The 23,190-nt window shown below is 41.5% G+C and overlaps 1 protein-coding gene across 7 annotated transcripts in view; it reads left to right on the forward strand.

Annotated features, from left to right (window-relative positions):
* CCDC171 (coiled-coil domain containing 171) overlaps positions 1 to 23,190 on the forward strand; it is a 202,656-nt gene that overhangs the window by 148,940 nt on the left and 30,526 nt on the right. The window lies entirely within an intron of this gene.

Here is a 23,190-nt window from a genome sequence, read left to right on the forward strand (position 1 = left end):
AATCTCACCTGCTTAGGTGGAAAAGAAAGTTGGACATTCAAGTACTTGCACCCATCCTCGTACTTCCTCTTTCTGTAAGTGTACAAGGAGAAAAATGAATTTCATTTCAGTTTTTTTTTAATTTTCTCCTGTATGCCACTGTGAGATCTGATACGACAAAGTGTGGTGTAAAAAAAAAAAAAAGGTTTTCCAGTTTAGAAAATATATTTTGGCCTTACAATTTGGAGGTTGCCAAGAGAAGAAGGTCTTTGCGGAAAGGTATGTCACCTTTATCTTCCCCGCATCCACGTTTGGTAAGACCACTTATGCAGAATGAAATATTTCAAACCTCACCTCACCCCACCCCTGTATATTTATGTAATATACAACAAATTTGAATCCTTCTTTATTTGCTGGCTAAAATACTCAATATTCACTTGGCATGGGCAGTGACAGCCAACGCCCCGAAGGGCTGATAGGTCACCTCTAGTTTCCAGAATTCACAGATTTATATATATATATATATATATATATATATATATATATATATATATACACACACACACACACACACACACACATACAGGATTGGGGCGGAAATTCTGACACAACTTATAATTCTACTAAGAAATTTACCTAGATTCTATATTGCGTTTCGACTGGTTTAAAAGTTGGACCGTAGGTTAAATTATGTTTAAAAACAGGGAAGTATCTCTGCAAAATGAAAAATCCCTAAAATAATTGTATTTGTATTAATGTATTAATGCAGCTCTATGTGGTTTTTGTAGAGAGATCATTGTAGGAAAATGAACTGCAAAGAAAGTATATTCTTCCTGGCAAAGCACCCTTTTTACAAATTCTTTTGTACTCTCTTCCTGCTAAATTTCTTCTCGGCATCCACATTCTCCACACGTCCTCCTGGGATCCCTTCTTTTTAACTTTTTCTCTTTTTTTTTTCTTTTTACACCTATCAGCTTTACTTCATTCAGTTTGATTCCTTTATTATGATTGAAAAGAAATCTTGGTTTTTCCTTCAGAATATTCAGCTTTCCCTCAACTAATGCTTCTCTTTGCATCCGTTGGAAAATGGGATCAGAGGGCCAATTTCTTTATCCGATGGGAACTTGAGATTTCAGAGAAGCATATCCTCCTGCATTATTTTTCATCCACTTTGAGAAATCCTTGCCATCCAAACGGTGCCCACATTTGTGTATGCCTTTATATATCTTAATACTTTGCCATTAAGGGCTGGATTGCTGGGGTTTGGCAACTAGCCATGAATGTAAAACTTACCCCAACATTGCAAAACTATTAAGGGAGTGGTGCAAAAGACATTTTGGGCCAACTTGTGGCTGCAAGCTTGATAAAGGCAGGCTATGCTTTTTGAAACAAATTTCTTTCAGGCACGAGAGAATGTTGCAGCAGGAGTAGAATAAACATTGTACTCCAAAGCCTGTTTAGATCTATTCGTATTTGTGTAACAGTGATAGGTTAAGAAACGCAGAAAACGTATTTTAAAAAAAGAAAGACAAAATATTATTTCCCTGGAATAAAAAGGGCCACAATATCCTGTTTCATTGTTTTATAGTACTCTGTACTTTTTTGTGCCATCTTCCTTGAATTAACATTCAAAAACTGAATGTTTCGGTCAATAGGTGATACATAGGTATTTTAGGTGTACAAGAGAAGATAATGAACTGTGCGCCTGCACACACACATGTGAAATGTTGATGGTGAATCATATGTGTGCAGATGTATCACGTGTTACTTTGATTTAAAAATGTGAAAAACGCGCTTAATTGAATCATAGAAAGAATGCCGTACTTTGTTTTCAAATGCTTGAGTCTATTAATTTTTTATTTTGAGGGGCTGAAGACCCAAGTGACTCCTTTCCCATTGCATTTTCACATAGCCTGCATTTTAGGTAAAATTGTCCCGCTCCAAAGTTAACATTTTGTTTTGGAGTTCATGAGCCTCTCACATGGGAAGGATGCCGCGTTCTGCAGAACGGTTAATCTTTGAACGAGAGCTGATAAAGTCATCACTGAAGTTTTTAACCACCTTTAAAATGGAAGTATGAGCTCTGACTGAAATACTTGTAATCCTCAAAACACCTCTTGCCCAAGTTCTACTTTTGGAGTCTTGTACTGGTCAGACAGAGGCAAGACTGAGACAGTCCATTCCTCAGGTTTTCATGACCTTCAAAGTAAAGGTAAAGGTAAAGGGACCCCTGACCGTTCGGTCCAGTCGCGGACAACTCTGGGGTTGTGGCGCTCATCTCGCTTTACTGGCCAAGGGAGCCGGCGTACAGCTTCCGGGTCATGTGGCCAGCAGGACAAAGCCGCTTCTGGCGAAACCAGAGCAGCGCACGGAAATGCCGTTTACCTTCCTGCCAGAGTGGTACCTATTTATCTACTTGCACTTTGACGTGCTTTCGAACTGCTAGGTTGGCAGGAGCTGGGACAGAGCAACGGGAGCTCACCCCGTCGCGGGGATTCGAACCGCTGATCTTCTGATCGGCAAGCCCTAGTTTCACAGGGCCACTCGCATCAAAGTACAAAGTACCTTCAAAGTCCCTTCAAAGTACAGACCTTCAAAACTAAGGCTTAAGGTTGCCTCCTAGTTTCACTTTTACTGCACAATCTTAGACATGCCATCTCAGGAATTAATTCCATTTTTAAAAAGTACAACTTACTTCTGAGTAAGCATAGGATTGCACAGGTAGAAGCCTACTTTCAGTGTTTCAATATCTTGCATTTTTAGGGCAATTTGTCATGAAGACAGCCTAGTATTTCAGTAAACTGCCTTTATAGTGGCTTTCTTTTGTTACCCTTGTAAAGAGTTTTGAAAGTCAAAAGGCTATGTGAAATACTGCACCATATTAATATTGGATTTTGTAATGTAATTGTCAGCTTTTTTTTTGGAAAAGGATATCATTTGATGGGGTGCTTAGGTGAGGGCCTGGAAAAGGAAGGGTTAGCTACAACTTGAGCGAGTTTATTATGGCTTAGTGATTTGCTGATTGATTTCATTTGCTGTCAGTTAAGGCTCTCTTAATGTCAAGTTTTTTGCATAATGCATTGAAATAGAGACTGATGAAGTTCTTCAGAGTGATGCGGCTTACACAAACTGACCCTGATTTGCCCTGTTCTGCATGACAATTTAAGTGACAGCAGTTAAAGGAAAATATGGCAATGAATATGCAACTGCGGTATTAAGGAAAATGCAGTGTAAACGCTTCAGAATATGAAACTACGCATAAGAAACAGGCTAGTCTGCTAATTCCACAGTTCTTCTGCATCCAGGAAATAGGGCATTGTTGTGTCCCAAGTGATGTATTAAATAAAAATTCAAAGGGAAAAAAAGTTTAGAGGGAATTAAAAACTAACCTATATTCCTGAGTTCTGCTAAATGTTTGCCCTGCTTGATAGTGTAGGTTTTTGGAAGCATGTGAATTTCAAATCTGTGAGGTCCTTGGAGATTTTTCCTTTGCTTTCATGCTTTCATACTGCATAGAAGTGTGGGGAAGGCCTTGTTTCTGGTCTGCAGAACTGATTGCACGGCTAATGGAAATAAATTGCTGATGAGATCGAAGATAGAGGTCCCAGCTTTATTTATTAGTAGTTTGCGGCATCAGTCTTCAGGCGGCATAATTTTTTTGTTACATTAGGGAGTTCAATGGGAAGCATGTATTAAGAATGTCACTAGTTTGATTGGAGTCTGTTGATTTTCGCTTCACTTTTCCCTTCTGCGTTAAGCGCCAAAGTACCACAAAGAGTGGGATTCTGGGAGGGGAGAATGAGCAAAGGGACTAATTAAAATAATGGCTGGTGGCTGAAATAGGGTCTGTGGACATACAGTGGTACCTCGACTTACGAAGGCGATCTGTTCCACGGCGCTCTTCGTAAGTCGAAACCTTTGGATGTCGAAGCGTCCATTTTGTGCATGCACGAAGCACGATTTTGCGCTTTGCGCATGCGCAGACCGTGTGCACGGCAAAAATACTTCCGGATTTGCCGACTTCGGAAGTCGAGGCATTCGGAAGTCGAGGTGCCACTGTATCTTGTCCCAGCGATTCTTCCTGGGATTGGGAGTGTGCCTCAGGAGGTCTTGTGCTTCCTTTCACTACATAGGAACACAGGAAGTTGCCTTGGTCCTTGTATGTTGGCATCGTCTCTACTGATTGTTTTGTGTGTGTGTTTTGAAATCATTTTTATTTGATTTTTACAATACAAAATTACAAGAATTATTATAAGAACATATCCATGTGCAGAGATTCCTCCGAATCTCAGGACTTCCTCCCACTCCTTCCCTGGAGTCCCTTTTTTATCATTTAAAACTGCATCTTCTCCAAACTCTATTATATCCATCCATATTTTCCACAATCACCACCACCACCATCATCATCATCTTCTTCGATTACTTGTAGCCAAGTAAGATTGTCTTCCATAAACACCGTTTTAACAATGAGTCCGTAAGTGTTTGTGGAGGCCAATTCTAGATCCACGCGTCCTTCCACAGTGGGGACATTGGTTACCAGGCGGGAGTTGATCCTAGTATGGGTTTGCTAAACTGCGCCTTCCTCTTAGCACGTTTCTCCCTTGCGTCCTGAGTTTGAGCGTCTTCAAAGTCCACAATACCTTTTGTAAAGGTATGATAAAAATGTACCTTCTTTTTCTTTACATTTCCAGCAGGCATATGTACTTGTCCTATACATTTTTGCCAACTTAATCGGAGTCAAATGCCACCGGTCATCTCTACTGATTGGCTGCAGCTTTTTAGGGGTTCAGGCAGCGAATATCTCCTAGCGCTTCCTGGAGTTGCCAAGATTTGAAGCTGGGACCTTCTGCATTATATACTTTTTCTTTTTGAAGAAGATTTTGTTTTAAAAAATTCTCAATACATTACAATAAAACAAACAAACTAATCTATTTTTAAAAATGGAGAGAGAGAGAGAGAGAGAGAGAGAGAGAGAGAGAGAGAGAGAGAGAACGAGAACTCTTTCACAGGTAGATCTTAACTTGCCCCACACAGAGAAAGTTGATCCCTCCCAGCTCTAACCTGGGAACTTCCCGTTCTTCTCCCATCTTCCCACCCTGGGAGATCCTTCCCTTCCCCGCCTCTTGCACAGGGTCCTACATCAGCTGTCCATCATCTTCATCTGCATGCTACCCCCTCCTTAACCCTGAGTAGAGGACCACACAAAATACGAAAGAGCAGAAACTAAGCCAAAGGAGAAAACGAGAAAATGAAGGAGAAATAAAAAGGAAGAGAGGGAAAAGGATAAGGATATTAAAGGAGGAATAAAGAAAAAAAGAAAATGAATAAAAAGGACTTCTCACTATCCATTTGTCAGTTTTATATATATCCTTTGTGTTTTCTGTTTTCGGAAGAAGCCCTTCTGTTTTCAGAAGAACAATTATGGGTCCATGCCTTTAGAACCTATTATGAATATTTGTTTGTTTCTTTATAGTTTATTATTATATTCATGTTTGTTCCTGTGTGTGTGTGCCCAGTACTAAGTCTAAAAGGGGTCACCACCTCTATCTATATCTATATCTATATCTATATCTATATCTATATCTATATCTATATCTATATCTATATCTATGGGTTCTTCAAAACAGTCACATGTTCAATCTGGAATATTTTCCAGCTGGTCCTCCCTCTGTGAAGCAATGTGTTTCCCCTCTTCAGTCTGGGCATCTCAAGTTTGTTCATTCCCCCTTCCTCCCCCAAAAACAAAACAAAACAAAAAGTCCCAATTATTATTATAGATAAACACGAACAATAGTCTTTCTCCAGTCCAACATCACAACTTTGCCTCTGACACTAAGAAATATAGATATATATGGTTAGCACTTGAAGCAGAAAGGGGCACTATTTGGCTTTTGCTTCAGGCAGAGAGGCCTCCTGACCCAGGAGTGGATTCTGCTGTGGTTATAACCATAGGAGAGAATTTGGGAGGGAGGGAGAAAAATGTGCGGTTTCTCAAAAAAAATATGAATGAAACATTTTAAAATTAGCTTTAAATGTCACCTCAATTTTTTGTGTTTTGGAAACGGTAAGACTCTGTCCCATTTTTCAGGTTAATGTTTTAGTTAAACCTTGGATCCATAGGTGCTGCATTTTTATTCTTTCCCCATTATGTAAAACTTCTTGTCGTGGTGGGACAGGATGTTTTAAATTGCTCTTTTTAGGAGATCTATTGCTTACCTCGTCAAAGCTGAAGCGTTACCACGCTTTCAGCCAGCAGCACAATTTTCTTTAGTTGCAGGTATAAAATAGCACAACAGCACTGTGATCTTCTAAATGCCATCATTTCTCATCGAGCGAAGTCGAATAGGATTGACGAGAAATATATAGGTAACAAAGCCAGGGAAAACTGCTGTTAAATGTATACTGCAGTTTGGGGAACATTTCCCAAGAGACCTAGAAATACGTGGGTGGGTGTCTGCCTCTTTTCCATACTTACAATTTATATATTGTTATGAGCTGATATAAACACAAGGACTCTGCTTAGGTACTGGGCCAAACTTAAGATTTGTGCCGACCACCTTTGCGCATCCAAACAATTGTTTGAGTCACCAAACATACACATAAACATAAACCACAGTTGGAGTTGTGTGCCAGCTTCCATTTTTCCCTCTACCAAAACACTCCAGTCTCAGTTAAGTCTCTAGGCAGACTGAGTATGAAGGAACAGCTGTAATTATAGTCACATTCTGGTCTTCTTCTTTGGCGATCACTTGTAGCCGAGTAAGCTTGTCTTCCATAAACACGATTTTAACAATGGGTCCGTAAGTGACTGTGGAGGCCAATTCTGGATCCACACGTCCTTCCATAGTGGGGACATTGGTTTCCAGGCAGGAGTTGTTCACGGTGTCGATTTGCCAAGCGTGCCTTCCTCTTAGCACGTTTCTCCCTTGCATCCTGAGATCGAGTTTCTTCAAAGCCCATGACACGTTTGGTAAAGGCTGTTCTCCAACTGGAGCACTCGCAGGTCAGTGTTTCCCAGTTGTCAGTGTTTATACTACTTTTTTTTAGATTTGCCTTGAGACAGTCTTTAAATTTATTTTGTTGACCACCAGCATTACGCTTTCCATTTTTAAGTTCAGAATAGAGTAGTTGCTTTGGAAGACAATTATCAGGCATCCACACAACATGACCATTCGAACGAAGTTGATGTTGAAGAATCATTGCTTCAACACTGGTGATCTTTGCTTCTTCCAGTACAGTATTAGTTTGCCTGTCTTCCCAAGGGATGTGCAAAAATTTTCGGAGACACTGTTGATGGAATCTTTTGAGGAGTTGGAGATGGCGCTTATAAGTGGTCCATGTTTCACAAGCATATAGTAAGGTTGGTAGTACAATAGCTTTGCAAACAAGCACTTTGGTTTCCCTGCGAGTGTCCTGGTCCTCAAACACTCTGCACTTCAATCGGGAGAAAGCCGCACTCGCAGAGCTCAGGCGATGCTGGATTTCGACATCTATGTTGGCCCTTGTGGAAAGGTAACTGCCTAGGTAGGAGAAGTGATCAACATTTTCCAACATTACACCACTGAGTTGGATTTGTGGCGCTGCAGAGGCGTTATTTTGTACTTGTTGGTGCAGCACTTTAGTTTTTTGGATGCTGAGTGATAGGCCAAGCTTTTTGTAAGCTTCTGCAAATATATTTAGGATGGTTTGGAGGTCATCCTCTGAGCGTGCACGCACTACGTTGTCATCAGCATACTGAAGCTCTATGACGGAAGTTACGGTAACCTTACTTTTTGCTTTCAGCCAGTTCAGATTGAAGAGCTTTCCATCTGTTTGATATATGATTTCTACTCCGGTGGGGAGTTTCCCACCGACAAAGTATAGGATCATGGAAATGAAAACAATGAATAGAGTTGGGGTAATAACACAACCCTGTTTAACACCTGATCCCACTGTGAATGGTTCACTTTGAGAGCCATCGTTATCTGCGATTGTTGCTGTCATATTATCATGGAGGAGACAAATGATGTTTACAGATTTATCTGGGCAGCCAGCTTTCAGACGGACAGTCCACAGGACATTATGATTTACAGCAGGCATCCCCAAACTGCGGCCCTCCAGATGTTTTGGCCTACAACTCCCATGATCCCTCACTAACAGGACCAGTGGTTGGGGAAGATGGGAATTGTAGTCCAAAACATCTGGAGGGCCGAAGTTTCAACTGTGCCTGCCCAATGACGAGATCAAGTTTTGATCTCTTTCTCTGGGTACCCCTGCCTTATCCTCTCCAAAGTACCGTACTTTTCCATGTATAAGACTATGTTTTTTTATTGAAAAATCATGTTCAGAATTATGGGTCATCTTATACATGGATAGTGCATTGTGGGGACTTGTAATTGGTGGCTGCCGTGAATTAGAGATTGTTGGTGACTGCAGCAATGTCTGGTGTTGATTGACTGTCGCTGCGGCAAGTGGGCGGGCTATTTGCTGCCTTTTTCGGCGATGGGACAGAGCAGGCATAGGCAAACTCCTGCCCTCCAGATGTTTGGGACTATAATTCCCATCATCCCTGACCACTGGTCCTGTTAGCTAGGGATGATGGGAATTGTAGTCCCAAACATATGGAGGGCTGGATTTTGATTTGGCGGCACGCGCGAGCGGCATTGTCGGTCTGGCGGGTGAGCCTTTTTTGGCATTCCCCCCTAAAGAAAGCTCAACAACTCTGGGCAATCCTCCCCAAACTTTGGGGAATCTCCCCCCCCTTTTCTGAATGTTGAGTCCACCCCCAATAGGGGGCGTGTTATACACGGGTGGGGGTGTTATACACAGAAAAGTACGGTATCTTGTCCTTACTTTTAGATTATTAGCCTGAAAGGATTGACTTGTAGTGTTTTTAATTTTTGCACAGCACCTAGCAAATGTCAGGTCCTTTATTAAATTCAGTAATATGTCTTCCATATCTTTCCCAGTCCCGTTTGTCCCACTCAAAAGGAAAGAGGGCTGCAAGTGTTTCAACGGGCTGAATAAGTTAATCATCTTGTACGGCCCCTAATAATAATTTTGACTAGTTCATTTGTGGTCTTAAGCACTATTTGGGTTCACCCACATAATTACCGCTGGAACACTTGATGCATTATTTTATGAATCTTGCATGATGTGATTGGCATTTTAAATGGTTTTGTGCTTTTTCCAATAGAGGTTGATCTGCTACAATATATTCTACTTTGTCTCATTATGTGGAAAACGAAGCAGCAGCAATATTCTATATCATGCTACAAGGAAGTAAGCCTCTTAGCTCACCTATTTGCATATTGACATTTTCCCTGCCTCTATGTTCAGTCCATTACCAAGTTGCATTGCTGGTTTCCCCCACAACATCCTACGCTTCAATAATAAATTCATGGTTTCCCATCTTCACTTCACCCGTGTCAATGCAGAGATTTAACTTATACTGGGGGGAAAGGAGTGCTTCCTCGCTTGTCTCTTGAAGTGACAGCGTTTATTTGTTTTTTAAACACCCACCCATATATTTTTTTTACGTACGGCTGAATGCAAAGTACTTGTGCCTTTTTCAAATTATTAAAAGTGCAATGCAATACTTGCAGGGTAGCAGAGCAGAAAGAGAACATTAAAAAAGACCAAAAGCCTTTCTCTTAGGCATAATCGGTCTAGTTGTCCCTAGAGATCAGGGCGTGCGTGTGTTTTATATGCAACTACGGCAGCCCAAATGGTTTGATCTCAGAAATGGAAGGAGGGAAAAGTACCAATGAAGGAGGAATGGCAGATGAAATTGATGGGAGATTCAGAAATGGCTGGTTAAATTAGCAAAATAAGAGACCAGGAAGAAAGAGTCTTTAAGGAAAACTGGGAAAGGTTTGAGGAATATTTGAAGAATCATTGTAAAAAATCAAAACATTAGCAGGATTAGGGTAAATTCAGCAGTGTAAAGTAAGCTGAGATAAAACTGAAGAAGAAAGAAAAAAGACTTCAAATGGAGTCATTTGAATATTCCAGCAGCAAAGCATAACTAAATCGAACCATGGAAGGTGGTAGAGGAGAGGTCGATGGCAAATGCAATGTTTTTTCTTTTGGTGAACGTAAATGTGGGAAACTTGTAAAATTATAAATATTTTTTTTTAAAAAAAGAGAGAAAAAGAACTGAATAAAACCATATAAAGTAAAATAAATGATGGCAATAGCAGAAATCGTCTCATCCTTTATGTCCCGTGCAGCCCGGTTGCATCAGGAATGTAGTTTTTGAGAGGCAGGAATCTCTGTTTCTTTTGTAAGATGAAGACATGCTTTTTAGCTAGGGGACTATCAGGTGTAGCCCAGGGCTCCTTTCTAGGCCTCCCTTGCCATTTTGTAAAAAAAAGAGAAAGGAAAAAAGAGACTTGGAGTTGTGTCCAGTGTTGGTCATACTCACCCATTGTTTAGCATCCCGTCTTTTTGTGCCTGTGAACATGAAGATTTGTTTTAGCTGCTATAGGTGACAGCCATCTACAGACCATCTTCTATGAGCTGAATCTTTTTTTAAGCCGCCTTAGCTTAGGGACTAACGTTACATTCTGTGCCTATGAATTCCATCAGTTATTATGTTTTCTGTGATGAAATATGTCCTTGAACCTAGTTGAATTGGCTGTCCCCCAAGTTCCACTATTTTAAGAGATAATATAATACATTTCTTTATAATCATGTTTGCCCCAGCATCCTTAAGTTTATATACCTGCCTCCTGTTTCTGGAACTTAAAAACCCTCTAATCGTTGGCCATCATTTTACTTGCCCTTTAAAAATACAAGGAGCTTTTCAAAACGGAAAAATTCACACAGTTGTAAACCATGCTTGACCATTTAAGAGCTGATTCCACCTATTTCAGCCATACTGGAGAGAGAGAAAAGCTGCAATCCCCTAATTTAACAACTGACCCAAGGACTGTGGCTTCCTTCCTCTCTGCTCAAGCTATGCTGATATGCCAAAAACAACCCTCGGCTAACCATTGTGGCTTGTTTGGAGCAAAACCAACGATATCCTTGGTTTGGCTACAATGGCAGCCTAGGGATCATAGTTTGCTTCCCCGCAACATGCGTGGGAAGGAGTGGATCGGGTGCAGTCAGCTCATGCATAGTAGTGGCCGGTTTATGGCTTACTCGGTCATGTGAACGTGGTCAATACAGTGGTACCTCGGGTTACAAACACTTTGGGTTACAGACTCCACTAACCTGGAAGTAGTACCCCGGGTTAAGAACTTCACCTCAGGATGAGAACAGAAATTGCACGGCAGCGGCAGCGGGAAGCCCCATTAGCTAAAATGGTATCTCAGGTTAAAGACAGACTTCCGGTTATAATGGAACGCAGTGAGAGGAGGAATGATGAAGTAAATAGATTAGAAATGAGGTTTATAAGTGAGAATTTCTGATTTTTATGGTTCTTGTCTTTTTGTTTTTTGTGTGTGTGTTTGTTGTTTTTTGTATTTTTCTATTATGTATTTTTGCAGTTTTATATATTGTGTAGAGTGTGTTTTGTAGATGTATTTAGTTGTTGTTATAAAATCTTAATAAATATATTAAAGAAAAGAAAAGAACGGACCTCCGGAACGAATTAAGTTCGTAACCAGAGGTACCACTGTATATTCCATCTAGCCCAGTTCTGAATCCTACTCAGTTGGAAGCTTTAACTGGTTTCAGGATGTCTAGTAGCTTCTCAATAGGCACCCTTTAACAGTTATCAGGTGACACGATGAAGTGTAACTGCAGATTTTGGTGACAGACCCTTGCCCCCACCACCACCACTGAAATTGTGCCCTACTGCTGTGCTTGCGTATAAGAGGGGCAGACACTGGCTAACACCAGCTTGTTCCTGTGACCCATTCTGTCAAGTTTCCCTCAGCTGACTTCCTCAGGGTCCATAACTAGATTTCAATAATTTTAATTTCTAGTATTGTACACTGCTTTGTGTGCTATTTTGGGCAGAACTGCAGTTTATAAATCCCTAAACAAACAAAACAACTATATCAGTCATTCCACTATTGGTCCTTATTATTCTTTAGTCCTCTTATCTCTCATTCCTTGAAGCCTGACTAAAAGCAGCAGGCCTATCTAAACTTGGAAGTGTTTGCCCCTCCCTTAATGCACTGCCCCGTATTGATTTTCATCATCATTATTGCCTTCCTCCACTTCCAATCCAATTTTCTCCCCTTCTTTTGTGGCTTCCAACCCCTTTGCCAGATTCACGAGAATAAAGGGATCTTGTGGAATTATGTGAATTCAAGTGGCAAGGTGGTAACAGACACCAGTTAAATGTCTTTTCCACAACCCAAAGTACCTTCCGCCCATGCTTGTTCAAACGGCAAATTCTGTGGCGCGCAGGATCTGCTTGAAGTTGTGTGTGGAAAGTTGCCAGTAATCCTCAGCGATATCACACCCAATGGTAATGTCAGGGGGGTTGTGAGAGAAGAACTTGGCCCTTCTGTTTCCTCATCAGGAGCTCTGAAACTTCATTATTTAATTGGTTTGTACCTCAAAACTTCACCTGAAGAAGAAGAAAGAAACTCCCTGACTGGCAAGTGCGAACGTGAACTGACAATTTTCAGAAATAAAATGGTACAATAAATCAACAGCAACAATTAAAGTAACAGAAAAACAGCAGCAGGGAGCCAACCGAAACAACTCAATCAACATTTAAAAAGACAAGTAAAACTAAGAAGGTATACACCTGGTGCTGGGGGGGGGGGAGAAACCATCCCTAAGTGCAGTAGGTGGCAGGTGAGCCTCCATGGGATTACATTTCACTTTTAGGGCACCACAGCCCAAATATTCACTGCAGCTGCAAATATGATCCAGAATAGGCTGCAAGTCTAATCCCAGCTCCGTGAAACCATGGCCAAGGGCACAAATGCCTTTTCTGTTTGTTGACCTCCACCCGTTTCTGACCAGACACCAAAATAGGATCTCTAAAGAGAGAAGTTTCGCTGAATTTCTCCACCTGCACTGTGACCCGCCTAATTATAATGCAGCACTATCTCTTAAAGTGTGTTTGCTCAGAAGCAAGTTGTCAGGAGTATGGGCAGGAGTCAGGCTCTGGGGCCTGTAGTGCTTTGCAGGACTGGGGCATGCCTCAGCTTGTGCTGGAGAAGCAAGGCGTGGCCACACAGGTGGAGACCTCAGCTTGTGCTGGAGAGGCAAGGAGTAGTCTCTCAGGTGAGGCCACTTGTTATCTCACTGCACCTGGTGGCAGGACCTGGGAGGGATTAAAGCTCAGCATTTCCCTTCAGCTTTTTGCCACAGCAACGCTATCCCTGCCTGGTTGCATCTGGCCTCTTGATCCTTGCTCCTTGGACCCTTGCATTGCCGACGTCTTGATCCTTGCTCCGTGGACCCTTGCCTTGCCGACGTCTTGATCCTTGCTCCGTGGACCCTTGCCCTGCCGACGTCTTGATCCTTGCACCGTGGACCCTTGCCTTGCCGGCGTCTTGATCCTTGCTCCTTGGACCCTTGTCTTGCCGACGTCTTGATCCTTGCTCCTTGGACCCTTGTCTTGCCGATGTCTTGATCCTTGCTCTGTGGACCCCTGCCTTGTCGTCGCCTTGCTCCTCGACCCTTGGACCTTCACCTTGCTTCTTGTTCCTTGGACCTTCGCCTTGCTTCTTGTTCCTTGATCCTTCGCCTTGCTCCTTGCTCCTGGGACCCTTGCTTTGCCTTCGCCTTGCTCCTCGACCCTTGGACCTTCGCCTTGCTTCTTGTTCCTTGGACCTTCGCCTTGCTTCTTGTTCCTTGAGCCTTCGCCTTGCTTCTTGCCCCGTGGACCTTCGTCTCTGCCTTGCTCCTTGACCCTGCAACTGCCTGCTGCTGGACCCTCAGCCCTGCACCTGTTCCTGCTTCTTCACCACCATCTTGCCTCTGGTCCTGACGCCCGCCGACCGGACCGTGACACAAGTCGCGTAAAACTCACTGGAACTTAGTCTGCAGTAACGGGACATCATAGAGCCACAGCTTTAATTTAGAAAATCAGTGTATACTGATACTTGGCAAGAAATGCCACGATGGCTCTTGTCTGTTGCGGTTTCCAGAAGCAGCAGTTCCCTTTCCATCTTCCAACTTCAAAAAGTGCTCTCCAAAGAGGAAACCATCCCATTACTTCTCATGGCACATTTACCATCCTTCGAAGAGCTTCAGTTCTTGGGGTGTCTTGTCAGTTTGCATTTCTTAGTACGTAGAGAAAGTATTGATCTGATGTGTGGAGATCTTCCCTGTTCTGCTTGGTTCAAGAGTGTTCTGGAAAGTTTCCTTCCTATGTGAAAGAAACAGGCAGAAGATTCTTGTTTGGGTTATTCCTTCTGAGAAGCTGAGCACAGCTGGCTTAAAACTGGTTCTGTTATCTTTCTGACTATAATAGTAAGACCAGGAGGAGCCTGGGTCTCGCTTCATTTCTCTTTCTGTCTCTTTGTTCTAGTTCGGTGTTCTGTATGCTATAGTGTTAAGGTTCAGTCTTATTGTAAGTATTGTAAGTTTTATTGTAAGTGCTGCAACTGGATTTTTTTATGGACTGTGCCAATCCTGAATGTGTTGGATTTGTGACCATTAGGCTCATTTGCCTTCAGTAAATCTCTGCTGCATAGTCTTTGGTCTATTTTTGGGAACTCTGCCTCGTGTTTAAGTTTTTCTTCCTCCGGAGGTGGCACGACAATGTCCACCAGTGCTGGATTTACGTATGAGCTAAACAAGCTAAAATTTAAAGGGGGAAAAATACTGGATGTACATTTCCAAAATATGAGATAAAAAACAAATAAAATAAAACATAAATACAGCAACAGTGTTTTGTGTTGTGTAGGCTCCTATGATGTAAGTAATGGGCCCTGCCTGCTAGCCTGCTCCTTAAAACAGACACCCCCCAAACTGCGGCCCTCCAGATGTTTTGGCCTACAACTCCCATGATCCCTAGCTAACAGTACCAGTGGTCAGGGATGATGGGAATTGTAGTCCAAAACATCTGGAGGGCCGAAGTTTGGGGAAGCCTGCCCTAAAATATCACTGGTTAGCTCATTTCTATATACAGTGGTACCTTGGTTCTCAAACTTAACCCATTCCAGATTTCAGTTCAACAATTCCTTTGAAAAAAAATACATATTTTGTTATGTGCAAATGGCTTTAGATACCTATTAGGTCCATAAATTACCATATAGCATATATTCAACAGTGACAATTTGTTGTTGACAAAGGAAAGCTGGACATATAAAGGGCCCCAACATCTTCAGTAGCTTAGGGCCTCATCAAATCGAAATTCGGCCCTGGTGTCCACCAAGACCTTGATGGGATGTGGAAGGGGGGGGGCAGGAGAGAGAAAATAATTGATACTGAAGTTTAAGAAGGCAGGGTTTGGCTCAAAGTAGTATGTAGTAGTATGTGTGTGTTCGTGTGGGGACTGGAATGGAATTGCCTTCCCTTCTGGTGCATTTAACTTGCATGTGCCGTGCTTAGATGAAGCCTAGCACAAGTTTAGTGTCAGATGAAGATCCATGGAGAGCAGATCATTAAAGCATGTACCAAACAGCTGCGGAAAAGCAGTTTCTGTTGAATGTTGTTTCCCGTGAGGCTTCTTTTGAGGCCTCAAAATGCCTCAGAGTTTATAGCCTCTTCTGTAGCTGCTATAAGGAGTTGCGGGACAAAGGAAACCTGAATGGATTTTGACGCATACTCTTTTCAGGAGGAATTCAAATTCTGCAGCCCACTCCACACAGTGTCCTCCCCTCTCTCAAATAATAATAATAAAAGAATCAGAATGATTTGTGGAATGTATTCCTTCAAAACTCTCTTTCTGCAGCCATTAACATGTCCTGTACCAGAAATGGGGCAACTTAATATTTGATGTATTTTAATATTTGTTGGAAGCCGCCCAGAGTGGCAGGGGAAGCCCAGCCAGATGGGTGGGATATAATTAATAAATTATTATTATTATTATTATTATTATTATTATTATTATTATTATTATTATTATTATTCATACATCTTTCCTGCCATTTTGGAGCACAGACCTGAATGAGCAATGTGGAACCATGTACTTACTTTTCCGTTAACATCTGATTTTCCCATCCCTGCAATGAAAGGCCAGCAGATTGGGCAGAAATCTATACTGTCAATATGCACTGATATTTTACATCCGTAACTACTTCACGGGTTCCCCTCCTATGCATGATGGGGAGCACAACAAACCCTCAAATTGGCAAGGAAACGAATGTGCGAATGTTGCCCTAGAAGTAGAATGGACCATTCTTTCTGCAGAATAGTCAGTATAGATGCAGGGTGCCATTTTTATTTTACTTCGTAGCTCTGCACCAAGCATTCTTTGCCCGTTGTCACTTTTGGGGCAAACTTCATACTGAACGCAACATTTGTAGTCTCTTCAGATTTTCATCCTAGTAGTTTGCTACACTAAAGTTAGGCTCACATTCTTTTGAAGTACATTTATTATTCCCTCTCTTGTTCCTTTTCATCTCTTTGTGTACATTGCCCTTAGGTAAATTTATTACCTACTAACATTCTTTTTAGTTCAGGAATTTCCTGAAGGCTGGAAGCCTAAAAGGCAAATATTAATTTGGAATTTTCTTCTCTTTCTATACTTAAAAAGCAGAAGAACCTCTTCTTGTGTTTCTAATTTTTCTTACAGTTTTTTCCCCTGTATTATCTTTTTGGTCTGCTTATGATTATAATTTTATATATGTAAACTTACATATATGTAAATATCAAGGTTTGATATTTGTTGTTCTTTTTTTCTGCTTCTAGAATCTCCAATTTTGTTGAAGTTGATGTTACTTTAAAGTAGAACGCCAAGGTTACCACATAGTACAAGGTTTTATTAATAGTATTAGATGATGTGCAGCTAAGTCATGCTCAGAAGAGACCCACTGAAATCAGTCAAGTTAAGTCCCCTGATTTCAATGGGTATAACCTTGAGTATGACCTAGTTGGATACAACCCAACATCAGCGTTCTAAAATCTTAGACTACTTAAAGCCTAGCAAAAAAATATATGCTAATAATAAAAATAATAATAAATATGTATCCATCTGGGACATGGGTGGCGCTGTGGGTTAAACCACAGAGCCTAGGGCTTGCCGATCAGAAGGTTGGTGGTTCGAATCCCTGCAACGGGGTGAGCTCCCGTTGTTCGATCGCAGCTCCTACCAACCTAGCAATCGAAAACATGCCAAAGTGCAAGTAGATAAATAGGTACCACTACAGTGGAAAGATAAATGTCGTTTCCGTGTGCTGCTCTGGTTCGCCAGAAGTGGCTTTGTCATGCTGGCCACATGACCTGGAAGTTGTACGCCGGCTCCCTCGGCCAATAACACGAGATGAACGCCGCAATCCCAGAGTCGGTCACAACTGGACCTAATGGTCAGGGGTCCCTTTACCTTTATGTATCCATCTATGAAGACACATACTTCACTTCTTAAATGATTTAAAAAACAACAACAACCCTGTAGTGCTCAGTTTTACACTTTATGGTTAATATTACCTCTTCTGAACTGTTCAGATAAGGAACTCTTCTTCAGCTGTCTACTAAATATCCTTAAGTTCATAAATGTGTTTACTCACATCTTTAATAAGCCTTAATTATGCCTGTTTTCTATTTTCTATTGTCACAGATTCTCAGGAAAATGACACTGGGTACAGTAAACAGTGCCGGATTTAGGGCAGTGTGGGCGGTTCTGCCGCACAGGACACTAAGTTGAGGTGGCCCAAAATAGTAGTAATAATAGTAGTAGTAGTAACAACAACAACAACAACAATAATAATAATAATAATAATGCCTATATTTATATTGGCACCTACTCAAAGTTAGGGGGTGCCAAATTTTGTACTTGGCCAGGGCGCCACACTACTAAAGTCCTCCCCTGCAGTAAAGAATGTTCATTTTAATACCCTATAGATGAATGAAAGTATTATAAATAATAACAATGCCTTTGCAAGAAGTCATTTAGCAACTTGAGCCGTGAGAACTGTATGTTTTCTAAAACATTCTTCTTGAGCTGCTTCAATCTTGGCAATAACTGTGACTTTCCTTGATCTTATTAATTAAATACAAAGGCATACCCTCCAACATTTCTCAGATGAAAATAGGGACATCCTATGGAACAACACCACCTATTATTTTTATGTTAATGTTTATACCCCACCCACCTGACTGGGTTGCCCCAGCCACTCTGGGCGACCTCCAACACATATAAAAATGTAATAAACATGAAACCTTAAGAAACGTCCCTATAAAAGGCTGCATAGTTACTTATCTCCTTGCTCGAGGGTTGCAAAACTCCGTATCCTTCAACATTCAAAATAGGGATGTCCTAAGGAAAAGCGGGACATTCTGGGATCAAATCAGAAACTGGTACGGCTTCTGTAAATCCGGGACTGTCTCTGGAAAATAGGGACACTTGGAGGGTTTGACCCTGTGAATCTCAGAAGGTGAGTCCAAAATGCAACGCAGCTCTTGGGGTGAATCAGTTCCCCACCGTTGATATATCAGAATTTTACTGGGGCGAAGGAACGTGGAACACTACATTACATGTTCAGCGAGGTGTTTCTGGAAGTTGGTCTTGGCCCAGAGGTCATTTCTTAAAACTGGCCAATTCTCTGGGAGTCAACTCTGTTGCCACCATGTTTACCATCTGTATAAGATGTTTTCTTAAGAATATAATATAATGTACAATAGAAAAGTAAAAAGGTCAAAAGGACAGGAAGGAGGTGACTCAGGAAACATTTGCACTCTTATTACTTCCTTGCATTTGGTTACTCCTGAGTAATTTGTTACTGTTTCTACTCTAAAATTGGCAGCCTCCTGTATGTTTTAGGCTTTATTAACTTACATCCTGTGTTTCAATTCAAAATGGCTTTTTAATGCTTGAAATTAAAATTCTTCAGCCTTCAGAATTGCTGTGGCTAGCTTTCCTGCCCCACTGACATTCTTTTACAGTACTCCCCAGTCTGGAAGGGATTCCAGTTTTTAAATGAACGTTCCATATGAATCTGTCTGGGTTGTAAAAAAACGGTTCAGGAAGACATGATTGCTTTCTAATCAAGAACAGTATAATCCTTCTTTTCTTGGGTTGGTTGGTTTTATTTATAATGATAAGTGACTACTTTCAAATGTTCTGTTGTTAGTTTCCCTGTAATAGTGCTGCCAATTCAGTAAGAAATCAAGAGGCAGCATTCCTGTATCATTCCACTTTCTTCTTCTTCTTCTTCTTCTTCTTCTTCTTCTTCTTCTTCTTCTTCTTCTTCTTCTTCTTCTTCTTCTTCTTCTTCTTCTTCTTCTTCTTCTTCTTCTCCATCTCCTCCTCCTCCTCCTTTAAAAAAAATATTTAGCACCGTTTTTGTGAAAGCAGTGTGTGAGTTCCAAAGAACCATCACTGGAGTTTCTCATCTACAGCAAGATTTTCCAGCAAGTTTTTGCTGAAGGCTGGGGCAAACCCTCTGCAATTGCAGGGATTGTAGAACACGGAAGCTACGAATGGAAGGGGGAATCTAGCAGAATTCAGGTGCTCTCTCCCAGTCCACCTTTGCACAGGCCCATCTGCTTCCGACTGCACTGGCTGCCAATTAGTTTCTAGGTGCAAACAGCTCAGGACCACAATGCCTCAAGAACTGCCCCGTGTTCTTGATGTACTATTTTAAAACAAATTGTCCAAAAAAAGAAGAAGAAGTATTGAACTCTGTAAAACAGAAAAGGAGTTCTATATTATAGAAGCTACAGACTCTTCATCCTACTGTCCATAGGGGGGGAAAGTCAAAAACAGAAATCTTGATTTTTCTTAATTACCGCACAGGTTATTTTATGCTGAGTCAGCAATAAATCCACTCTTGGCAGCACACTAATAAATACTGTGAGCTACTGGAAATATCATCTTTCCACTGAGATTTAAATATGAGTCCCTGAACACTTGATACTGAAAATTCCATTGTTCCTTTTGGGAAAGTAGGAAATGTTACCCCAAAGAACTTGTCCAAATTAAAATGTATGTAGCACTGTCTAAATTTCACTTGGGAGATTAAACTGGATTGCAGTTGATTCATAACGCCTATAGTTTCTTATGATTGCATAGCATACTGTTCTATCTGGTCATTTGTACTTGTCTATGTTTCTTATATTTGAACAGTATGGAACAAGTGGTTTTTAACCTTTCAGTGGTTTTTTTTTTTTAAGAGAGCAATGATTACCCTTTTGTAATTGAGAACAAAACAAAAGTTAACGTGAGAAAAAAAAATGGAACTTGTTTCTCCATAACATAACTGTTTAAGTAGAAATGTTTCTTCAACACTTCGCGTGAAATATCTGGTGGTTGGAGTTGAGAGGGCGGGAAGCTTTTCCACAAGCATTTCTGTTAAACAGTTTTTAAAAATCCCCTTAGCTATGTTGTACAAATCAGTAGCGACTTTTGCCTGTGCATTGACATAATTCACGAATGATGCGTTTCAAGCACAGAGACCGTGTGTAAAAACACTCTTGGATTTACTATATTCAATATAGATTTCTTATGTAAATAAAGGTAAAGGGGCCCCTGACCATCAGGTCCACTCGTGGCGATTGCGGCGCTCATCTCGCTCTACAGGCCGAGGGAGCCGGCGTTTGTCCGCAGACAGCTTCCGGGTCATGTGGCCAGCATGATAAAGCTGCTTCTGGCGAACCAGAGCAGTGCACCGGAACGCCGTTTACCTTCCCGCCGGAGCGGTCCCTATTTATCTACTTGCACTTTGATGTGCTTTTGAACTGCTAGGTGGGCAGGGATTCGAACCACCAACCTTCTGATCGGCAAGCCCTAGGCTCTGTGGTTTAACCCACAGCGCCACCTGGGTCCCAGGTGCTATTTATTATATAAATAGCAGTGGTCAAAATCCACCCAGTACAACAGCTGAGGAACTTTCAGCTTCCGCCAAAATACTGAGTTGTGCCTGTTCCTGCATTGTAGGGGGTCGGATTAGATGACTCTTGGGGTCCCTTCCAACTCTCCAATTCTATGCTTCTGTGATCTGGCATCCCTGATGTAGCTATAATTATTTGCAATAGGATGTGGATAGCCCAATATTATAGTGAGGCATAAATACATCAATCTGGGCCATATCCTGCAAATAAAGGCAGTGTTTGAAAGCACACTAGGGGTTAGAATCACACTCTGTGATTCTGTGATCACAATGCAGTTTGTGTGTGGTTTCCAGTGCAGCGAGTGACCCCTACATGGAAGGTCTTTTTCGCTACACACAGTTCCTTCTCTGTGTCTGCTGTGCAAATGCGCATCTCTTTCTCTAACCCAATATCCCCTTCCATCCCAAGGTATATTGCTTCCAAAATGTTCCTATTTCTGCTTCTTCTACAGATGAGCTTAATAATTCACTGAACCTCAAAAATGTTTAAGGAACACATATAGCTGAGCTGCAGGGTTGGGATGTTGTTGTTGTTTAGTCATGTCCAACTCTTCGTGACCCCATGGACCATAGCACGCCAGGCTCTCCTGTCTTCCACTGCCTCCCGCAGTTTGGTCAAACTCATGTTGGTAGCTTCAAGAACACTGTCCAGCCATCTCGTCCTCTGTCTTCCCCTTCTCCTTGGGCCCTCCATCTTTCCCAACATCAGGGTCTTTTCCAGGGAGTCTTCTCTTCTCATGAGGTGGCCAAAGTATTGGAGCCTCAGCTTCAGGATCTGTCCTTCCAGTGAGCACTCAGGGCTGATTTCCTTCAGAATGGAGAGATTTGATCTTCTTGCAGTCCATGGGACTCTCAAGAGTCTCCTCCAGCACCATAATTCAAAAGCATCCATTCTTCGGCAATCAGCCTTCTTTGTGGGCCAGCTCTCACTCACATATACCATGGTTGGAATATGGTATGCTAAACAGGACTCTGATTACTTGCCTATGTCCCAACATTTCTCCAATGGAAATAGGGACACCCTATTCAATAATGATGATGATGGTGACGACGACGACATCAACAACACCCCATCCATCTGACTGGGTTGCCCCAGCCGCTCTGAGCACCATCCAATGTATATAAAAATATAATTCAACATTCAACATTAAAAGAAAACTTCCCCATACAGGGCTGCCTTCAGATGTCCTCTAAAGGTACTGTATATTCCTGCATATAAGACTACTTTTTAACCCAGGAGAATCTTCTCAAAAGTCGGGGGTCGTCTTATACGCCCAGTCTTATTAATACAGCGAGTGTATCCCAAACTCTATATTTTAACTGGAAAAGTTGGGGGTCGTCTTATACGCCCAGTCGTCTTATACGCCAGAATATACGGGTAGTTGTTTATCTCCTTGGCTCAGGGGTCGCATAACTCCATACCCTCCAACATTTCTCGGATGAAATCTGGGCCGTCCTAAGGAAAAGCGGGACATTCCAGGATCAAACCAGAAACTGGGGTGGCTTCTCTAAATCAGGGACACCCCTGGAAAATAGGGACACTTGGAGGTTCTATAATAATGTTTACCAGCCTGATCATTCCAAAATGTTCATTTACTTTATCGGGGTGGGGGTGGGGGAGAGAAATGCTAAAGAGCGCGCCATATTTTGTTTTAATATTGGCTTATTCAGTAAAGAAATAGAATTTTTTTATATCAGCCCTAACATTTGAGAAATCAGTACAGGTCACTTCAGAGAGAAACTATAACTATAAAATGTGATTAACCAGTTGTAAAGAAGTCCAATAATCCCAATAGTGTTATACTATTTAGGTCAGATATCAAGTTACCACCACTGCCAAATCATTTATACTCTCTAGTGCAGTTAACTTTATTATCGGTCTGATCAATATTACACGGCTGGGACATTCCTTCACTATATACCTGAACAGAATTATTTTCCCAGCTATATTGTAATCAGATTATTTACTTTCAGAGGTCTGTAACTTTCTTTAGTTTCATGCCAAATTAAATCTAATTCTTTTTAAAGGTGAGTTGGGAGAATTAGCAACTCCATTCATTTTGAAAATGTTCATACTCCCTCTCTGGTATTCTTCTGAGCTTCGCTGAGTGAAATTAGCTGGGAGATGAGTCCAGAAAGCTCTGTTTACACATCCAAATACATTATTCTTCAAATATTGTAGAAGAGAGTGAAATGAAAGCTTTGCGAGATTAACAGAATTGCATTTGCAGCGTTGGCAGAAATGTATATAATCTGATATATATTTTAAGAGGTGAGTATTGATGTTCAATTTTGGGGGGAGTGTGTTCGTAAGCAAGTA

Source organism: Zootoca vivipara, chromosome 15, assembly GCF_965207765.1.
Source record: "Zootoca vivipara chromosome 15, rZooViv2.hap1.1, whole genome shotgun sequence".
Taxonomy (NCBI): Eukaryota; Metazoa; Chordata; class Lepidosauria; order Squamata; family Lacertidae; genus Zootoca; species Zootoca vivipara.